The following is a 21723-nucleotide window of genomic DNA, read 5'->3' on the forward strand; positions in this document are numbered from 1 at the left end:
CCAAGGTTTCCTAGTTCGACCAGAATGTTGTAATCATCGTTTTGGTTCGGTTTGGTTTTAGGAAACCATTGAACCGGGTTACTTAAGTGGGTTTTGACGCAAGAAGGGTTTTGGAAGTTTATTTTGTCGTTGCTTTGTTGTTTTTGAGAGAAAAGGGAGAAAAGCTTTGTTCTTGAGCTTTTAAGAGAGATTTGTGAGATTCCTTGCTGTTTCTTGAGAGATCCAAGGCTAGGAAGGAGTTAGAAGCTTGCTAGGAGGGTTGGATTCGTTGCTATTGGTCTGAATCTTCCTACAAAGAGGTGAGTGCATGACCATGGCTAATCTAAGCCTTTGATTTCATTGTTCTTGCTTGTTTGTTGTTGTTTTGTGTGTTTTTCTTGCTGGGATTGGTTGCTACAGGTTCCTATAGACGTTTTTGGCTTGGGTTATTAGTATTGGCGATTTGGAGGAGGTTGGGAGCAAGATTCGACTCTCGGCTTCGAGCGGATCGCGATTGCAGAGGGAGTGTCGATCGACACCACTTGGTGTCGGTCGACACCAGCAAATTGGGCATCGATCGACACTGTGGGGTAGTGTCGGTCGACACCAAGGCCAGTGTCGGTCAACACTTGGCTGGTGTCGGTTAACACCTCCGTTCCAGCGAGACGATGTTTGATTTCCTGGTTTGTATGTCTTGTTTGTTGATTATTTGGAACATTGATATCATTGTTGCTTGTGTGTATAGTCCAGTAGATGGGAGGATTGCCTTATTGAGTGTTTATCAAATACTCATGCATCTCAATATGTGTTTGTAGTGCAGGTAAAGGCAAAGTGTGATCGTGGAATCAAGGCGGTGATGAGGAGGATGTTCTAGGGACTCGATTGTATGTTGTTTGGCGTTGCTAGGTTGCTAGAGTGGGGTCTTTAGAAACATTGTTTAGGTTGCCGGTTTCATGATTCATGATGTTTGATTATTGGATTGATGTTATGGATTATTATTGGTTATTTATTGGTATTGCTATTTCCGCTGTTGGTTGTGGTTGTGGATAGGTGGCTAGTGGGTATGGAACCACTATTTGTAGTTTATATTATATTTATATTTATTATTTATTAATTTAAAAAAAAAAAACGGGTCAGGTCGTTTCAACATGACTATGAATCAAGGAAGGCTACAAAACGTTGAAGAAGGCTTAGCTGACATGGTCACTTTTGGAGATGAAGCTGAAGGTAAAATCAGAGGCAAAGGTGTATCTCGTTGTAAAGATCAGCCCACTCTGGAATTTGTCTACCTTGTTGATGGTCTAAAAACCAATCTGATTAGCAGTAGTCAGTTGTGTGATGAGGGTTTAGATGTTACCTTCACCGAGAAAGGATGTCAGGCGGTTGATGAGTGCCACAATATTCGAGTCGAAGGTCAGCGCTCTGATAATAGCTATTATATATGAAGTTCGTCTAATTCACAAGCAAAAGAGCTCAATCAGCAGTGTTCTATGATGCCTAGAGACATGATCTTCGAAGGAGTGTATTAACTAGTTGTTGTTAAGTGTAAGCTGCAGCAGTCAGGAAACTGTGAGAATCACATCCATCAAGAAGCTGCTGGAAGGATTCAGGAGGGCAGACTTGTTGTGTCTGCTGCTACTACCCAGAGTTGTTCGGCTGTAGTGAATGGCGTGGCAAGGCAGAGCTTTGCAAATGGATTCAGACTGCGACAATATGATATATCTCAGATAGGCGACATGCGAAGCTACAGAGGTGGTTACTATGTCTATAGACGTTGTTGCAGAACAGAAAAGACAAACGTGGACAAGTTGTGGAGAACAAGGCATGAGTAATCGTACAAAGCTCTAAGGAGATTCTTCACTTCAACACGAGGTAATCAGAAACCTGATAGAGATTGTCTTTGTGCATAACTTCATGCTGTATCAGTTGGTTGTTAGCGGAAGTGCTAGGAATGGCTTCTTCAGAAGACTGTTTACTAGCAACTGTAAGGTTTTGAGATATTCATATACCAATGCAAGTATGCCAAAGGTTTGATTAGTGCATGTGACTAACAAAGGAGTGAAGATGAAGCCACACCTATGAGAGTTGGAAATGTTCTATCTTAGAAGATGATTCAAGAGATTGTGTAAATGGTAACTGGTACGGTGGACTGATCAGTTGTCTGAAGATGTGTTGTACCAGCAAATCAGACATCTGTTATGTACTTGCAAGTTATGAGTGTTTTAGTATCACACATGCAAGCTGCTAAAAGGATTGTCAAGTATTTCAAAGGCACATGCAACATAAGGTTGATATTGTTGAAAGGAGCTGGCAGAACCTTGAAGAGATACCGCTTTCTGAATCACCGTGAAGGATCTGGTGGCTATTGCTTTCTGGGAACAAAGCTGATCTTCTGCTACGCTCAGAAGCTTGTTAAGGTACCTTGTTCAATTGTTGAATTTGAGGTTAATGCCTTGGGAACCTGTTTCAATCACCTGATGAGGATCAAACAATTGAGAACAGCGTACGGTACATTCTTAGACCATGCTTCAATTTTGTATGATAATAGTTTGTTTGCTAATAATGTTGTAGATCATGTATCATATACTAAACTGAAATTACAAGACCCTGAATATCACTTTATTCATAGAGTAGTTGTAGAGAAACTGATAGTGATAGAACATTAGAGCAATGATTTGCAAATTGCTGTTTTATTTACAAAACCATTGGACTTGGATCAACCCATGATTCTGAGAAAAGTCATTGGTGTTTGTGAGATCTAATATGTTATGTGAGTTGTGTTGATTAGATACAGAGACATGCACTAGAACAGGCCATGAAATTCCTAGAATGTATAAAGATCAACACTCTGTCTAAACAAAGAGTCAGTGGAAAACAGCTGCATGTCATGTCAATTCACATTGGGGATCTCATAAAACGTTTTCGTGAAGGAGGAGGTCAAAGAGCTGAGGGGAGACATTATTATGCATTCCATTCTGAAAGAAGTACCAGTGGCTTGTAAGTTGAAAAAAAAAAGGGAAGTAATGTGGCTGGTACGTTTGCAACAGAGCCCTGAAGAATAATAACAAGGGAATGCACAAATATCTACGGTTGAGAAGTCAAGTGATATCGCTGATAGAAATCAGGAGATTCAGCAGAAGATTGTTCATATCATCAATTGTGAAGATCATTCATGTCTGTTGGATCTAAGCTCTAAGGTAGTGTATCATGCAAAGTCAAAAAAAAAAAAAAAAAAAAAAAAGACTTGATACACTCCTGTCAATGCGCTCTCCAAAGGAAATTCCAGCTGCCAACTTCACGTTGATGGTGAACCATGAGAATCAAAGGCATGCCAGAGCGAAAGACTAGCCACTGATCACAGAGTTGTTTCTTGAAGATTCGCAAAAGGTTGTGGTAGTTTCTGGTGAAGTTCCTAACAAGTAGTTGGCACACATCATAGAACAGATCTCAAGGTATGAAAACCTCTTGCTTTAAGAAGTAAAAAATTAATAGAAGAGTGCTCTTAATGGTCTATTACTTTTCTGGTTCCCTCACTTCTTGTGTTTAACTATGTTTGGAAGTCTGAGATTGTGTGTAAATGGTTGAAATGAACAATGTGTTGTAAAATCAATGTTGTGTAGTTAAAATCAGATGATTGATTGATGTAACACGAGGCTGAATATATAAATTGTTGATGAAGAATGTGTGTTAAGTGTTTTTAGGTTTAAGCTCATTTGTTTCAGCTCACAAGAATGATCATGATTCTCTAAGTGGTAAAATCCATAGAGCAGCAATTTATCAAGGGTCTGACTTTTTGAACGACGGATTGATCATGTAAGTAGGATCAAAGAGCTGCGTGTTCATATGAATATTTGGGTGTACTTGGAGTTTTGAAGGATTGGAAGTAGCTGTTACTGAAACTCACAACTTGGCTCTAGTGGTGAAAGGGCTTTAGAGGATTGGTTGAGTCATCATGCGTCTAAGGACGATTCGAAAGACTGATACTCATTTTGTATTGATAAATGAGTATAGTGTCAGTTCCATGATATGAAGGAATGGAGCATATACCGGAGGTTGATGAGTGATCATAGACAGAAGATTGTGCTTGTAAGTTGTTATTTCATGTTTGTATAACAGGTTGTTATTCATTAGAGCTCCATCTTTGATCAATATATTCAATGCAAGGGACTGTTACCAGAAGATGGATTGTGCTACGAAGCAAGTGTTTATGTTCCACCAGCTGTTTGATGTGTGCATTATCATCTATATCACCGAGGAGACATCTTTTTGAGTTAAGAGAGCATCTACAGAAGTGTGTTGAAACTTCAGTGTCGTGGAGTCAAGAAAAGAGGGACATGTGATCGTCTCACCCTTGATGATCCACAAGTGCATATGATTGTGATGAGACATGTTATCTGCAGTGAAAACAGAGGTGTGTGATACTCTTTTTTATGTCGTTTACATCCATTGAAGAACGAACGCTTGTGTTTGGTTCCAATAATGATGGATGAGGATGTTTGAAGCTGATGGGCTTCTGAAAACTGTGTTTGAGATTAAGCCTTACATAACCAAAGGTATATGAGTTTTCTGGGCTAATATGTCAACTATCAGGGGTTTGGAGTCAAGACAGTGAATGTTCTTGTGAAGAACTGTGCATTTGGAGTCTCACATGTACGATCAACACTTTGTCTGAGTGTGATGGAGTAAATAGCTAGGCTGGTATTAGACATGTGAGACTGATGATAGTTGAGTTAATAGATGATCATATGTTTGAGTTCCCTACAGATGACGAATTGGAGAAGGGGTATGTGCTTAGCTCATCTGATTAGATAATGGCAACAAGACTCTGTGTAGATGCAAGAATGAAGGACATTCACAGTGAAACAAAGCTTTGGAAGTATAGAACATGCTACACAAAGTGTTGTTCCTTCTTTGATTTCCATGATATCAGAGAAGTACCAAGGTAAACACAAAATTCTGTAATAGAGCGTCGCGTGTCCTTACAGTTAGCCCAATCTACATCAGAGAATGCATTCAAACATATCTCAGAATCCGATGAATACATCAAACCTTGTCCTGGATTACCCTTGATATACCGTAACACTTTATGTGCAGCCTGCAGATGGATATCAGTTAGAGCAGAGATGAAATGACTTAGTTGATGCACCGCAAAAATAATATCATGTCTGGTGATAGTCTAATATAGTAATCGGCCAACGAGTTCTCTATAAGATCGAGGATTTGGCAACAACTCTCCCATGTCTTTAGTAAGATGCAGGTTCGGATCCATTGGAATAGAGCTTGGTTTGCATCCAAGAAAGCCTACATCCTCCAACAGGTTCTAAGCATACTTGTGTTGACACACTGAAATCCCCTTTGATGATCTCGAAATTTCCAAGCCAAGGAAAAATCTTGCAGGTCCTAGATCCTTGATCTTAAATTCTGACCGCAATAAAGCTTTAAGGGACTCAACTGCCCTGTCATTGTTGCTAGCAATCATGATATCGTCCACATAAACCAGAACTGCAACAAAGACATCTCCCTCTATCTTAACAAAAAGTGTATTGTCTGCAGGAGACTGGATATAATTTGCACCCAAGAAGACAGAGGAAAGCCGCTTATACCATTGTCGTGAAGCCTGTTTGAGGCCATATAGAGATTTAAGCAAACGACATACCGGATTCGGTGGCAGAACAACTCCAGGGGGAGTCGTATATCCTTGTGGTAGACTCATATATATCTCTTCGTCCATGTCACCATGAAGGAAAGCATTAGAGACGTCCATCTGTGTGAGACTCCACCCTTTCGAAGAAGCTAAGCCAAGCATCAGTTCAACAGAACCATCAGAGTTATATGTAATAGTGAACACCCATTTGCAGCCAATTGCTACTTTACTAGGAGGAAAAGATTACACAAGAAAAGTCTTGTTAAGTTCAAGAGCATGAAGCTCCTCATCTGCCGCATTGGTCCATTTTACAGATTTCATGGCCTGTTGGAAGGTTTTGGGTTCTGTTTCGAGGTTATAAGAAAAGATATAGGATTGAAAAAGGGGTGTATATTTGTCATAGGATATAACAGATGAGATAGGATAAGGTGTGGTCCTTTTTGTAGTAATAGGAGGAGCAGTGGAAACTATGGGAGGGTGATCATCAGTAGAAGATAAAACAGATAATGATGAAACAGGGAATGGGGAAGAAGAAATAGTAGTAGGAGGTAAAGTTGAGATGGAAGGAACAAGGGAACAATGATACTCCGACAAATAGCTAGGTGCCTTAGAGGTTCGCTTAGGTCGAGCTATAGGCAAGGAATCGACCGCTGTATCTAGTGTCCCTGTGTTGCCGGTACTAGGTTGTAAGGATGATGATGATGCAGATGTTGATGCAGGCGTAGAATTAGATGTAGGTGTAGAACTAGATGTTGGTGCAGTGATAAAGTCAGGTAGAGGTGTATTATTATAAACAAGCATCTCCTCATCTATCAATGGCATAGTTTCAACAAAATGAAAAGGTGTAGGCATTGGTAAAATATTGTTTGGAAACATGTCTACAGTATTATGCAACATATCAGAAGTTTTAAAAGGAAAAATGTTCTCATGAAAAACAACATTCCTAGATATAGAAATGGTATGTGACTCCAAATCTAGAACATTATATCCTTTATAACCTGTAGGGTATCCTAAGAAAACACATGATCTTGCTTTAGGATCAAACTTAGTTCTAGATTGGATATTAGTTGAAACATAACACAAACAACCAAAGTTCTTCAATAACAAGTAATCAGGTTCTTTATGTAAAAGAAGTTCATAAGGAGATTTATCTTGTAACAATGGTGAGGGTAGTCGATTAATCAAAAAAACTGCAGTAAGGATACAATCACTCCAGTAAGGCAAAGGAACTCTAGATTGAAACAGCAATGACCGAGCAACATTTAAAAGATGTTGATGCTTCCTTTCCACTATTGAGTTCTGTTGGGGTGTATAAGCACATGAAAAATAATGCAATATACCATGTTCTTTAAGCAATTCTGTAAATGCCAATTCAGGAGCATTGTCTGATCTAATGGCTTTAATTTTGCTTTTAAACTGAGTGGAAACTAATTGAATAAAAGCTGGAAAAGCAACAGAAACATCTTTCTTATTTTTATGCATGTAAACCCAAGTAGTTCGTGTACAATCATCAGCAATAGTAAAAAAGTATTTAAAACCCTCTATAGATTCAACATGAAAGGGACCCCAAATATCCAAATGTATTAGATTAAACGGCTCATCACAAAGATTATTATGACACACATATGCTAATCGTCTTTGCTTAGCTAAAGGATATACAGGACAATGACTCAAAACAGACTCAAAAGACCTTAAAGATGGTATTTTACTAACAAGTTTTGTAATACTATAGCAGAAGGATGACCTAGACGTTGGTGCCACACTTGTCTATCATCAAGAACAGAACAGGAAAGAGCCTTAATAGAAGAACCAGCTGCAGGTGTTGATGTAGAGAGGGAAGTATTCTCTGTCTCTAGAATGTAAAGATTGTGAAACAATCTACCCCTCCCAATCATCAAGCCCTGAGAAAGTTCCTGTAGCAAACAGCAATGTTCAAAGAAATGAGCAGAACACTTTAAAATTTTAACTAAACAGCTTACTCTAATCAAATTGAATTTGAAATCAGGAACATGCAAAACATTGTGCAATATCAGTTTATGTGTGATATGAATTGTGCCTATATGAGAAATGGAAACCCTAGTACCATTTGGCAATGTGACAGTAACACCAGAAACAGGTTTCAATTCTCTAAACATAGCTAGATCCGAACAAACATGACTTGAGGCACCAGAATCTATAATCCAAGCATTAGAAGGAAGAATTTGATGAAGAGAAGAAAGAATATGGTCTTGAAAGAAAAGATTATCATTGCGAAATTTAAGGCTAGTAGAAGGAAAAGGAAATACAATACCAGATGTAGAATTAGAAGCCATCAGACCATGATCAGTTATAGTAGCCATTGTACCAATGTTAGTTGATGAAGTAGCCGCAGGCTCTGAAACTGAACTCTAAGCTTTATATTGAGAAATCAATTGTTCTACCTGTTGAGTAGTAAGATCTTGCATATTGATGACACCATTCAGACCATAATAAGTGTATTGAGGAACTGTTAAAACATAAGAACCACCATCAATTGCACAAGAACTCCCATAAGACATTCCATTATCAGTAGGAAAAGTTCTTGTATCAGAATACACTTGAGCCACTGCATTTGCTTTCTGCATAGCATTAGTATAAGGATTCATCTGTTGGGGCATCTGCATTCGTGGTTGCATCTGTTGGGGCATCTGGACTGGCATCTGTGGTTGAAATTGAGAATTTGGTCTGATATTGTAACCTAGGGCAGCTCCTTTGTAACCATGTGGAAAACCATGTAATTTGAAACACTTCTGGATTGTATGTCCTATTTTCCCACAATGAGTGCACACTGGTTTTTGCAAAGGTCGTCCCGTATTATATGCTGCAATGTATGCAGTATCAGAAGCAGTAACATTATCCATAGGAGTCACAGCTTGGAAGGCTACATTATCCACTCGTGTAACAGGCTTGACTATCAACTGCCTTTCATCTTGAGTTACCATGTTGAAAACTTCTTCAATAGAAGGAATCGGTTTAAGCATAAGTATGTGCCTCCTAGTCTGATCATAACTCTCATTGAGACCCATAAGAAACTTGGTCACCCTACTACGCTGCTGTAACTTCTCCCATTTGATAGCTGCTTCACACTCACAACGACCACAAGTACAAACATGGAGATCTACATAATTCTTATACTCCTCCCATAATGTCATCAAAGTCGTGTAATACGTTGATATATCCATAGAACCTTGCTCTATCTTGCTTAATCTTTGTTCTATAGCAAATACACGGGGGCATCATCTTGTTTAAAACGAGATACTAAACTCTTCCAAATACCTTCTGCTGTAGGTATAAACAACAAACTCTGCCCTATCTTCTTATCAACCGAATTCATCAACCAAGTAGAAACCATGTCGTTACATCTAGACCAAGCACCATAATCTCTATGATCATCAGGTGGTTTAGGTATCTTACCAGTGATAAATCCCAGCTTATTACGAACATTCAAAGCCATCCACATCGATCGTCTCCAAGAATGAAAGTATGATGGATTGACCAATCGATCTGAGACTGAAACAAGTCCAGCGTGATCTGCACTATGAAGATTATATGGATTGCCATATTGATCAGCCGGATAACGCTGTTCACCACCATTAGATGATCCCGGAGCTTGAGATTGTGTTAACGGAGCTGTAGGATTTGTATTAGATCCCATTTTTTTATGAAAACAAGAAGAAGAAGCGATTAAAGAAAACAAGATTCGTCGTCTACCCAAGGTCAATGAAAAGAAATTAGAAGAATAAGAAGTGCAAAAAGGATTCCGGTGAACAATTCGCAAATCGCGATAGTGAAAGTTTGTAGAAACTCTATCCAAGAGCAAATCGGAAAACTCATCTCCGATCAACGAAGAAGATAACGCGGAAGCTTAACGAGACTCAATTAAAGAGCTCTGATACCATATTAAACTCCGATTAACCGGAGGAGATTCAAAGAAGAAGCTAAGATCGGAGAAGAAACAAACTCTTTCTTAACAAACTCTCAAACGAGATAATACAAAGCTTAATCTGTTTACGATACTAAAAAGCTGTTTATATAGTTAAGCTAATCAACTAATAGTAAACCGAACTTGGTTCGCCATGTAGATTGAATCATCAATAACCAAACTGCATAACCGGTCCATCATATCTAATAGAGAAATCTGGAAAATAATTTTTTCCGTTTGTTTGTATTTTTCCGAAATTTTTTTAATGAGTTTTTTTTCGATACTTCGTGTTTTTTCTTGGTTTCATTTAAGCATGAGTTTTTTTTTTTTATAAATTAAGAACTAGATTTTTGAGGAATTTGTTATTTGGATCTCTAGATTTCTCATATCCAGTGATATTTTTAGGATGACTAGTATTTTTAAGATGACTAGTGATAATGATAGTGACCCGGATGAAGGAGATATACTGGATCAAATTAAACAAGTTGAGGCAAATGAAGAAGGCTCGATAATGTCACTAAGCCGTTATCAACTCAATTCGAAGGCGTGGTAACATCACTCATCATGAGTATATCTAAGTAGGAAAAAGAAGACTTGTTGGTTTGAACTAGATATTTTTCTTTGAAGCCAAAGTTGCTTGTAGTAATAGGGAGAAAATATTGTGGACGGGATATCTATAGATTTGGGCAAGGCTTTGATTATTTTCTGCATGATGTCTTATTACATAACAACAATAAGTTTTTACATCAGCTTGATGGTAAGTTATGATCTTCTAATGTCAAACTGAGTTAACCATCTACTAACAATTTTCTCAACATAACATTTATTCTCTGTATTGTATATTGTTGTTCTCACATTTTAACATTTGTGTATATAATATCTTATCTTTAATTGAGTAGAATGGATGATGCACTAGTAAATCTTGCAATAGTAAATCACTGATGCAACAATAGCTCCAATATCCGTGGTGCAACTCGGTTTTTGATGACACTACCTGAAACGACTTGATCCGTTTTTTTTAATAATAAATAAATAAACTACAACAAGTGGTCTCATACCCACTAGCCACCTAACCACAATCACAATCAAACAGCGGAAATAACAATTACCAATAACCAATAAATATCCAGTAAATAACCAATATTAAACCATAACAATATCCAATAACCAAACAACAGTAAACATAAAACCAGCAACCTAGCCATGTTCTAATGACCCAACTCTAGCAACCTAGCAATGCCATACAACATCCAATCGAGTCCCTAGAACATCCTCCTTTTTATTGCCTTGATTCCACGATCACACTTTGTCTTTGCCTGCACCATAAACACATATTGAGATGCATGAGCATTTGATAAACACTCAGTGAGGCAATCCTCCCATCTACTGGGCTATACACTCAAGCAACTGTGATACCAATGTCCATAAACAATCAACAAACAAACATACAAACCAGGAAAACGAACATCATCTGATGGAAGGGAGGTGTCGACAGACACCAGCCAAGTGTCGACCGACACTGGCTCTTGGTGTCGACCGACACTACCCCACAGTGTCGATCGATGCCGCTTCACTGGTGTCGATCGACACTACCACTGCAACCGCAATCCGCACGAAGCCGAGAGTCGAATCTCGCTCCCAAACTCCACCAAATCGCCCAATACTCAAAACTCAAGCCATATACGTACATAGGAACCTATAGCAATCCAATCCCAGCAAGAAAACACACAAAAACAGCAACAAACAAGCAAGAACAAGGAATCACAGGCTTAGATCAGCCATGGTCATGCACTCACCTCTTTGCAGGAAGATTCTGACCAACAGCAACGAATCCAACCCTCCTAACAAGCTTCTATCTCCTCCTTAGCCTCAAATCTCTCAAGAACAGCCAAGAATCTCACCAATTTCACCAAAAATCTCAAGAACTCTCATTTTCCTCTTTTTCTCTCAAAAGCGTTAAACGGCGACAAGAGAACTTCCCAAAACCCTTCTGGTCGACAAAACACTTAAATATCTCGGTTTAGTGGTTTTTCCTAAACCAGACCGGTCCAAATCGATGATTGAATCGAACTGGTCGAACCAGACAACATTGGTGTCGACCGACACCACCTTGGTGTCGATCGACACCCATCCCAAAAACCCATATTTTGGTTCGCGGATGTTACAATTCTCCCCCACCAACATAGATTCGTCCTCGAATCTCGAACAACCATCAGCCAAGGACTCACGTGCAACCGTCTCCATGGCCCGCACTCCTCCGACCGATCTACGGAAGGTCACCCCTAGGCGATAGACTCACGCTCCAAGCATTATTTGCTCTCGACTTTTGGACTTTCCTTTACTCATAGGCCTAAACTTTGAGTTTTTATTGGCTCCTCATCATACCTAAGTTTGCATGCCATAATGTTGGCTCCTCATTGGGCCTAAACCCGCATGCCAATAATATATAAGGAAAATCCAATACTCGTCTCTCGGGGTGCCACCCTACAGTGCGCCCCCAGATCGTTATCCGAAGTCGATATACCAACAATACTCCCAAGCCACAAAGTCTCAGAATATGGCAGTACTGGGAGGACCTAAGCCCCCCAAGAGTCGCGAGCAAACAATGTCCTATCAACCGCATATCTCATCACTGGAATACCTCATGACCACACAAGGATCATAAACATGCCGCAAGGGCCGCCACAAATGTCCTAAACAGGACCGCCACCAAGGCCAAACACATCTCCTAAGCAGGACCGCCACCAAGGCCAAACAAATGTCCTAAACAGAACCGTCACCATCACTCGTCCCGAAGGACCGTCACCAAGACCATCTGTCCCGAAAGACCGTCACAAAGACCATCTGTCCCGAAGGACCGTCACAAAGACCATCTGCCCCGAAGGACCGTCACGAAGACCACTTGTCCTGAAGGACCGCCTAAACAGGCACTCTGGCTAAACAGCCCGCCACAAATGCCACACAATTGGCTAAACAGCCTGCCACAAAAGCCACACATGGCAAAACAGCCTGCCACAAAGGCCACTCAATGACTTAAAAGACAGCCGCACACGGGCACAATTACTCAAAAGTCCACCACTAAGGCCACGGAAGCCCCTCCAAGTCTCTCCGTCACTAAAAATGGACAAATTCTAACTCACATAAAACTTTCCATTTTTAGCACTTTCCACTTTTGGAAACTTCTATTTCAGGAAACTTTCCTCCACAACCCCGCCTCACGGAAACTTTGTACCCTGAGCACCACCTCATCTTGTTACTTAGTCGCACAACCTACCACCCCTAAGCGACCAAGTAAACAAGAGAGATGGGCTGGAATACTCCATTCCCGCTCCAGCCACGAATTACAGATGGGACCAGGCTAGACAAGCTCAAGTCGCGGCTTGCTTCTCATACCAATTCTTAAACCTTGCCTTCATCCTCGCCTCAGGCTCCCAAGTCTGCTCCTCAACACCATCACAGTCCCAAAGGACTCTCATCAAAGAAATCTTCTTCTTCCGAAGTTCCTTAATCCTCCTCTCGAGAACCCTCACTGGTCTCGCCTCCAAAGTCATGTTAGGCTGAAGATCCTCAGGAATCTTAGCTAACAACTGATCATCCTCACGGAGACACTTCCTCAACATAGAAACATGGAAAACCTTGTGGAACGCACGCATAATCTCATGTAACTCCAGTCTATATGCCACTGGTCCAACACGCTCAATCACTCTGAACGGACCCATATACCTTGGACTCAACTTAGTCTTAGTCAATGACCTGTTCGGACCCCGCAACATGGCCATCTTGAGGTACACTCTATCTCTTACCTGAAACTCAAGATCTCTCCTCCTCCTATCGGTATAACTCCTCTGTCGATCCTAAGCTTCCTTTATGTTCAGCTTGAGAACCCGAATCTTCTCTAAGGTCTCCTGAACAAAATCTGCCCCGTAAATGCTCCTTTCCCCCACCTGAGTCCAGCATAACGGTGTACGACATGGCCTCCCATACAAAGCCTCATAAGGAGCCATCTTAATACTCGCTTGATAATTGTTGTTGTAAGCAAACTCTACCAAGCTCAAATGATCGGCCCAATGGCCTCCCCAGTACAACACATACATCCTCAGCAAATCCTCCAGCGTCTGGATCGTCCTCTCCGACTGTCCATCTGTCTGGGGATGATAAGATGTACTCATATGAACCTTAGTGTCCATCTCTGCATGAAATGCCCTCCAAAAAACCGAAGTGAACTTGGAATCCCTATCAGACACAATGCTCGCTGGCACCCCATGCAACCTGACTATCTCTCTCACATACTTCTTAGCCAAGACCGCTGCTCCATCAGTCTTCTTAATGGCCAGAAAATGTGCAGACTTAGCCAACCGGTCCACAATGACCCAAATAGCATCAAAGGTTCGAGACACTAGCAATCCTACCACAAAGTCCATAGTAATCATATCCCACTTCCACTCGGGAATGGGTAGTCTCTTCAGTATTCCGCCTGGAACTTGATGCTCAGCCTTCACTAGCTGGCAAACATCGCACCTCGCGACCCAACTAGCTACATCCTTCTTCATCCCGACCCAGTGAGTACCGCTTGAGATCACGATACATCTTAGTCGCTTGTGGATGAATAGAGAACCTGCTCGCATGAGCCTCACTCAGAATCTCCTGCCTCAACTCCTCATCCTTGGGCACACAAACCCGACCGTGCACCAAGATAGTACCATTATCTGAGACCTGATACTCTGAATCCACATCCTTTGAGGCATTCACCAGCCCCAAGTCCTTCTCCTGAGCCAACCGCACCCTGCTCAGAAGATCTGCTCTATCAACCGCCTCCAAACCTAACGGTTCCTGAGACACAGCACACAAACTCAACACACCGATCTCTCCTACCAGAGACTCCATCTCATGCTCCTGAGCCAAAACTACCGTCTTCCGACTCAGAGCATCTACAACCAAGTTAGCCTTACCAGGATGATAGGCTATCTCCAAATCATAGTTTGCCACAAGCTCCATCCACTGCCTCTGCCTCAAATTCAGCTCAGGCTGAGTGAATATATACTTCAGACTCTTATGATCTGTAAACACCTGCACCTTTGCACCATAAAGATAAGATCTCAAAATCTTCATTACAAAAACTACAGCACCCATCTCCAAGTCATGAGTAGGATAGTTGTCCTCATGCTTCCGCAACTGCCGCGAAGCATAGGCAATCACCTTCCCATGCTGCATCAACACACACCCCAAACCAACTCTGGATGCATCTGTATAAACCACATAGGGTTCTCCCTGCTATGGCAAAGCCAACACTGGAGTAGTAGTCAACATCTCCTTAAGGATTGCAAAGCCCTCCTCACACTCTTGTGACCATACAAAATGAACGTCCTTCCCTGTCAACTTAGTCAACGGACGTGCTCTGCTCGCAAATCCCTGCACAAACCTCCTGTAGTAACCTGCCAGACCAAGGAAACTCCTGATCTCTGTGGCATTATGTGGTCTAGGCCAATCTCTGATAGCCTGAATCTTCTCCGGATCTACAGAAACTCCATCTACAGACATAATATGACCCAGAAAACTCATCTCACGCTGCCAAAAACTGCACTTGCTCAACTTAGCAAACAATTTCTGCTCCCGCAACTTCTCCAGAACTGCCCTCAAATGCACTGCATGCTCCTTAGTACTCTTAGAGAATACCAGAATATCGTCGATGAAAATGATGACAGACACGTCCAGAAACTCCTGAAACACGCTGTTCATCAACCTCATAAATGCTGTGGCGCGTTAGTCAATCCGAACGGCATCACAAATTCATAAACCCCCTACCTCGTCCTTCAACATGACGAACAACACCGACGCTCCCCACGGTGAAATGCTAAGACGAAAGAATCCCCTACTCAACAAATCCTTTGGTTACTTCCACAGCTCTACTAGACTAATAATCAAGTATGCCGACATCAACTCACCACCACCCGAATATCAACCCCTCTTGCCTGTCCAAGAGTCTTTAATAACTTGTCTCTTAGGGAAACTTCACAAGATAGCTTATTCCAAAAAAAATAGCTTTCTGCTTGGCAATTATCCACAAAAAATCATCAATACGAGCGTAATAAAACAAACAAGTACCATAGGTTCGCATATTCTGATTCACCGTATCAAATTCTTTGCAGGCCGTTAACTCAAACCACTTGACTTATTCCCTCCAACAAGCTTACCAAAACCTTGAATCTAGCAACACTGTCCATCTCCAATGAACTTCATCCAACATCGTCGCAACGATTAGTTTATCCTACAATGAAGGCTTCTCGTGAATCTTATGTACCTGGCAACCATGCCCTTGCCGGCTCATACCTGCTGCAGCTCTCCTTCCCGGGACTCCAGCACCACGAGCCACCCAATCCTGGCACATCAGCCACACATTCATGACCGCACCGGTCATAAAACCCTGGCCCACCGGCCAACACAGCCAAAACCCAAGATAATCAATCTCTCGAGGTCTACATTCAGTCGTTATGTTTATACTCACGTCCTAGGCATTGCTTGCTCCCAACTCTTCCACCCTTAGGTCGCAACCTTCGAGCCATACCGATCTCACTCTCAGACCTCCGTCTTCGAGTTATATTGTCTCACTCTTGGACCATAATCCTCAAGATCTCGATCTCAGAGGAATTAATCATCTCCTCAGGAGAACATCATCCCCTCTGCTACTCTCGGAGCCCACAGCCCCTCGAGCTATCGGTATTTTGGGAAAACCACCATCCCTTCAGGAGCAACAGTCCTTAAAGACTATAAACATCTTTCGACCGGAGGTACTTCCGGTGGTACGAGTATAACATTACAATGTTACACCTACCCACACAACTTCTAATATCCAATTGGATTACCCACCAAACAGAGAAATATCTGCTCCAACTACATATGTCCATCTATCCGCCTCTCTAGGCTCAATACCTCTCGTGAAGAATCTTGCACCGGTCATCTACCACTGCTCCATCCTCCTAACATAAGATGGAAAGTCGTCAACATCTGCAGCCCTAGGCTGCACCCTGCCACATGCGGCACAACTGGAGCCTGCACTGGTAACCCTCCCGATAACCGCTCCAACAGTATGCCAACAGATCCGCCAAGCGATCATCTCGACCATGGACTCCACCTACTGCAACCCCACACCTGGGTTCCCAGCACCCCCGACACGCTCACTGGCTAACCCCCTCTGGTCCCTCCTGATACGCTTGCGACCCTCTGACGTACCTCCTCGTGGGACTTTGGACCACACACTGGCTTGCCTCGGGACCCGCCCGACCATGACCACAAACACGTCCCCGTCCACGACCAACAACTCAAACACCTTTAGCCACTGCACTTCCAAGAACAGAGGCTAACAAGCAATATTAACATAATACAAAAACACAAAAACCAAAACTCACCGTGGAATCACATTGTAGGCTCGAAGAGGATTTTCTAGGACTCCATGCCACACACAATTGACTAACTCACATAATCAATCAAGACATGCAATCCCAAACATCTACATCACAAAGCCTAGTGAACCCAAACCTAGAACAGTAAGGGCTCTGATACCAAAACTAAACGACCTGACCCGTGTTTTTTTTTAAATAATAATAATAATAATAATAATAAATAAATAAACTACAACTAGTGGTCCCATATCCACTAGCCACCTAACCAAAATCACAATTAAACAGCGGAAATAACAGTTACCAATAACCAATAAATATCTAATAAATATCCAATAGTAAATAACCAATATTAAACCATAACAATATCCAATAACCAAACAACAGTAAACATAGAACCAGCAACCTAGCAATGTTCTAATGACTCAACTCTAGCAAACTAGCAATGTCAGACAACATCCAATCGAGTCCCTGGAACATCCTCCTCTTCATTGCCTTGATTCCATGATCACACTTTGCCTTTACCTGCACCACAAACACATATTGAGATGCATGAGTATTTGATAAACACTCAGTGAGGCAATCCTCCCATCTACTGGGCTATACACTCAAGCAATTGTGATACCAATGTCCATAAACAATCAACAAACAAACATACAAACCAGGAAAACGAACATCATCTGCTCGAAGGGAGGTGTCGACCGAAACCAGCCAAGTGTCGACCGACACTGGCTCTTGGTGTCGAGCGACACTACCCCACAGTGTCGATCGATGTCGCTTCACTGGTGTTGACCGACACCAGTTGGTGTCGATCGACACTACCTCTGCAACCGTGATCTGCATGAAGCCGAGAGTCGAATCTTGCTCCCAAACTCCACCAAATCGCCCAATGCTCAAAACCCAAGCCATATACGTCCATAGGAACCTGTAGCAATCCAATCCCAGCATGAAAACACACAAAAACAGCAACAAACAAGCAAGAACAAGGAATCACAGGCTTAGATCAGCCATGGTTATGCACTCACCTCTTTGCAGGAAGATTCTGACCAACATCAACGAATCCAACCCTCCTAACAAGCTTCTATCTCCTCCTTAGCCTCAAATCTCTCAAGAACAGCCAAGAATCTCACCAATCTCACCAAAAATCTCAAGAACTCTCTTTTTCCTCTTTTTCTCTCAAAAGCGTTAAACGGCGACAAGAGAACTTCCCAAAACCCTTCTGGTCGACAAAACACTTAAATATCTTGGTTTAGTGGTTTTTCCTAAACCAAACCGGTCCAAATCGATAATTGAATCAAACTGGTCGAACTAGACAACATTGGTGTCGACCAACACCACCTTGGTGTCGATCGACACCCATCCCAAAAACCCATATTTTGGTTCGCGGATGTTACACTACCAATCCTCATATAGATTGGATTAGAGCATCTCCAATGCATCTCTATTTTTTTCTTCTATAAATAGAGAAAAATATAGCAATCTATTTTAGAGGCAAATTTGCTCTAACCCACCTCTATTCTCATCTCTAGAATAGAGATTGCTATATTTTCTTCTATTTATAGAGGAAAAAAAATAGAGTTCCTCTATATATAGACGAAAAAATAGCAATCTCTATTTTAGAGATGAGAATAGAGGTGGATTGGAGCAAAAATGCCTCTATTATAGAGTTTCTCTATTATAGAGAAAAAAATAGAGAAAACCATTGGAGATGGTTTTAGAGAGATGATTTATTACACGTTGTATTAAGTTTGTAGAAATTAAGCAGATTAAAGATATTGGTGATAACACATTTGTTGCAATCTCATTTTTTTCCTTCCTACCATTGGAGAAAAATCAGCCAAGAATGCAATTAAAGTTCAATTTTGAACTTTGGTACTTGATTACCGTTGATTTCTTTAATTTTCGTGTGATTATTTTTTCTCTTGTTTTTGAGACCTACCAAAATATGTGTGTAACCTAAAAACATACAAAATTATCATGTAAAATCTTATAAATTTTACAGACAGATTATCTTGTCATATTCCTACTAATTATTTATATTTTTTTTTGTTTTCAAATTATTTTTCAATATTTTAATTTTATAATATTTTAATTTGATTTTTCAGTGATATTCTATTTTTATGTTCAGTTTAGTATCATCTCAATATTTGTTATAATTTACAACTATACCAAACTGGATTCATGTAAATCTTCTTTTCATGCATAATACTTCACAAAATTCCTAATAGTTAAAAATATATGCCATAAGCTTTATGTTTTCCCCTAAACATAAAAATGTGTATGTTATTTACCAATTATTTTTACTTCATTTACTACTTAATATACTCACTGATGTTTAGCAAGTTTACATTTTCATATAACTATGTAAAATAGTTTCTAAAATTTTAGTGATTAAAATGATCTACTATTTTAATTTTATGATCTACTACTTTGTCTTTTTATAATTATCTTCATATGAAAAAATAATAAAACTTAAAATTTATAAACCAAATTCTTCTTAGTCTAGAAAATCCATGGAGTTTAAATTGTCTGCACAAAATATCTAAAATAGTAAATGTTAATTGCGTCATCACCAACAACTTTTAAACGATCTCCTACATCCTTATATACTGAAACAATCCGACCCATTTTTATTGTTTTTATTAAACTAATAATCTCATATTCACTAAAAACCTATCTCAATCAATACAACAGCGGAAATAAATAACATTAAACCAAAAATACCCCCATTAAACTAATAAAAACTAATCCAATAACCATTCCAACATAAGCGAGTAATAAACCAACCATCAAATCATTAAAACATTAGACCAGCAACCTATCAATATTCTAACTACTCAACACTAGCAACCTAACAGTAGCCAGACAACAACCAATCGAGCCACTAGAACATCCTTCTCATCATTGCCTTGATTCCACGATCACACTTTGCCTTTACCTATACCACAAACAATATTTGAGATGCAAGAGTATTGCCATAAACATTCAGTGAGGTAATCCTCCCATCTATTGGGCTATACACACAAGGAACTGATAATCCAATGTTCAACAATCGACAAACAACACAAACAAACCAGGAGAAATAAATATCAGCTACCTTCAGAAAGGGGTGGTGTCGACCGACACCCCTCCTCTACCCAAAAAATTTAGCATTGTCGACCGACACCCCTCCTCGACCCAAAAAACCTACCAGTGTCGATCGAAACTTGTCCAAGTCTACGCTCCATCAATTCCTTGGTGTCAACCGACACTCACCTGGTGTCAATCGATATCGACCTTGCCGACGTGTTTTGATCGAAGCTGAGAGTCTGTTCTCCGCCTTCCACTACCTTCAATCCAAAGTGACCGAGGCTCACCAAAATGCCACATAAGGTCGTAGGCAACATGAAACATCCCAAACAAGCAAGAAACAACAAAAAACAGACATAGAACATGAAAAACAAAGGAATCTCAGGATTAGATCAGCCATGGTCATTCACTCACCTCTTTAGCAGGAAATTTCTGACCAAAAACCGACGAATCCAACACCAAATCAACGTTCTAACAAGCCTCTAGCCCCGTATCTTCACTCCCACAGAAGGATCTCATATGGAAAGGCACAAAATCTCCAAATATCACAAGAACTCTCTGGAAACTATTTTTCTCTCTTTTCAACTCTCTAGAACTACAAATGAGCGGCCACTGAAACCCTCAAGGTCGACTTCTCGCTTAAATAACTTGATTTATGGTTTTCCAAACCCAACTTATTCTAATTTCGATGATTTAAAACAAATCGGTCGAACCAGAAATTGTTGGTGTCAACCGACAACCTCCTTAGTGTCGATCGACACCCATCCAAACCTCAAAAACTGTAATGACCCGACCCATTTTTTTTTAAGACAGTATTAAACTATTGATCCCAGAATCACTAACATGCTAACCTCAATCAATTCAATAGCAGAAATAACCAACAACATTAACCAGCAATAATCCAATAGATTAAATAACCAACAACAATAATACATCAATTCCAAAAGAATAACATAAATCTAAGGAACCAACAATCCTAGGCAACATTCTAAAGAATCAACTCTAGCAACCTAACAGAAGCCAGACATCAACCAATCTACCACTATAACATCCTCCTCTTTATTGCCTTGATTCCACGATCACACTTTGCCTTTACCTACACCACAAACAATAATTGAGATGCATGAGTATTGTTATAAACACTCAATGAAGTAATCCTCCCATCTACTGGGCTATACACACAAGCAACTGAGAATCCAATGTGCAACAATCGACAAACAACACAAACAAGCCAGGAGAAACAAGTATCAACCGTCTGCAGAAAGGGGTGGTGTCGACCGACACTGCCTCTTGGTGTCAACCAACACTCCCTCCCAGTGTCGTCCGGCACTGCCTCCTTGTGCCTATCGACATTGACTCCTAGTGTCGATTGACACTGGCTCCTGGTGTCGACAAACACCCCTCCTCGACCCAAAAATCCTAGCAGTTTCGACCAACACCTCCACCTGATTTCGATCGACACCTCAACCTGGTGTCGATCGACACTTGCCTAAGTTTCCGCACCGTCAATTCCTTGGTGTCGACCGACACCCACTTGGTGTCGATCAACACCGACTCCACATACGCATTCTGCTTGAATCCGAGAGTCTATTCTCCGCCTTCCACCACCTCCAAAGCGACTGAGGCTCACCTAAAAGCCACATAAGGCCGTAGGAAACATGAAACATCCACAAACAAGCAAGAAAAAACAAAAAACA

The 21723-nt window shown here is 40.8% G+C and overlaps 1 pseudogene; it reads right to left on the reverse strand.

Annotated features, from left to right (window-relative positions):
• Positions 1-5866: 5866 nt before the first annotated feature.
• On the reverse strand, positions 5867-9296 carry LOC147939781 (uncharacterized; annotated as a pseudogene).
• Between the last annotated feature and the right edge of the window lie 12427 nt (positions 9297-21723).

Source organism: Camelina sativa, chromosome 8 (genome assembly GCF_030686135.1).
Source record: "Camelina sativa cultivar CO46 ecotype springtype chromosome 8, ASM3068613v1".
NCBI lineage: Eukaryota > Viridiplantae > Streptophyta > Magnoliopsida > Brassicales > Brassicaceae > Camelina > Camelina sativa.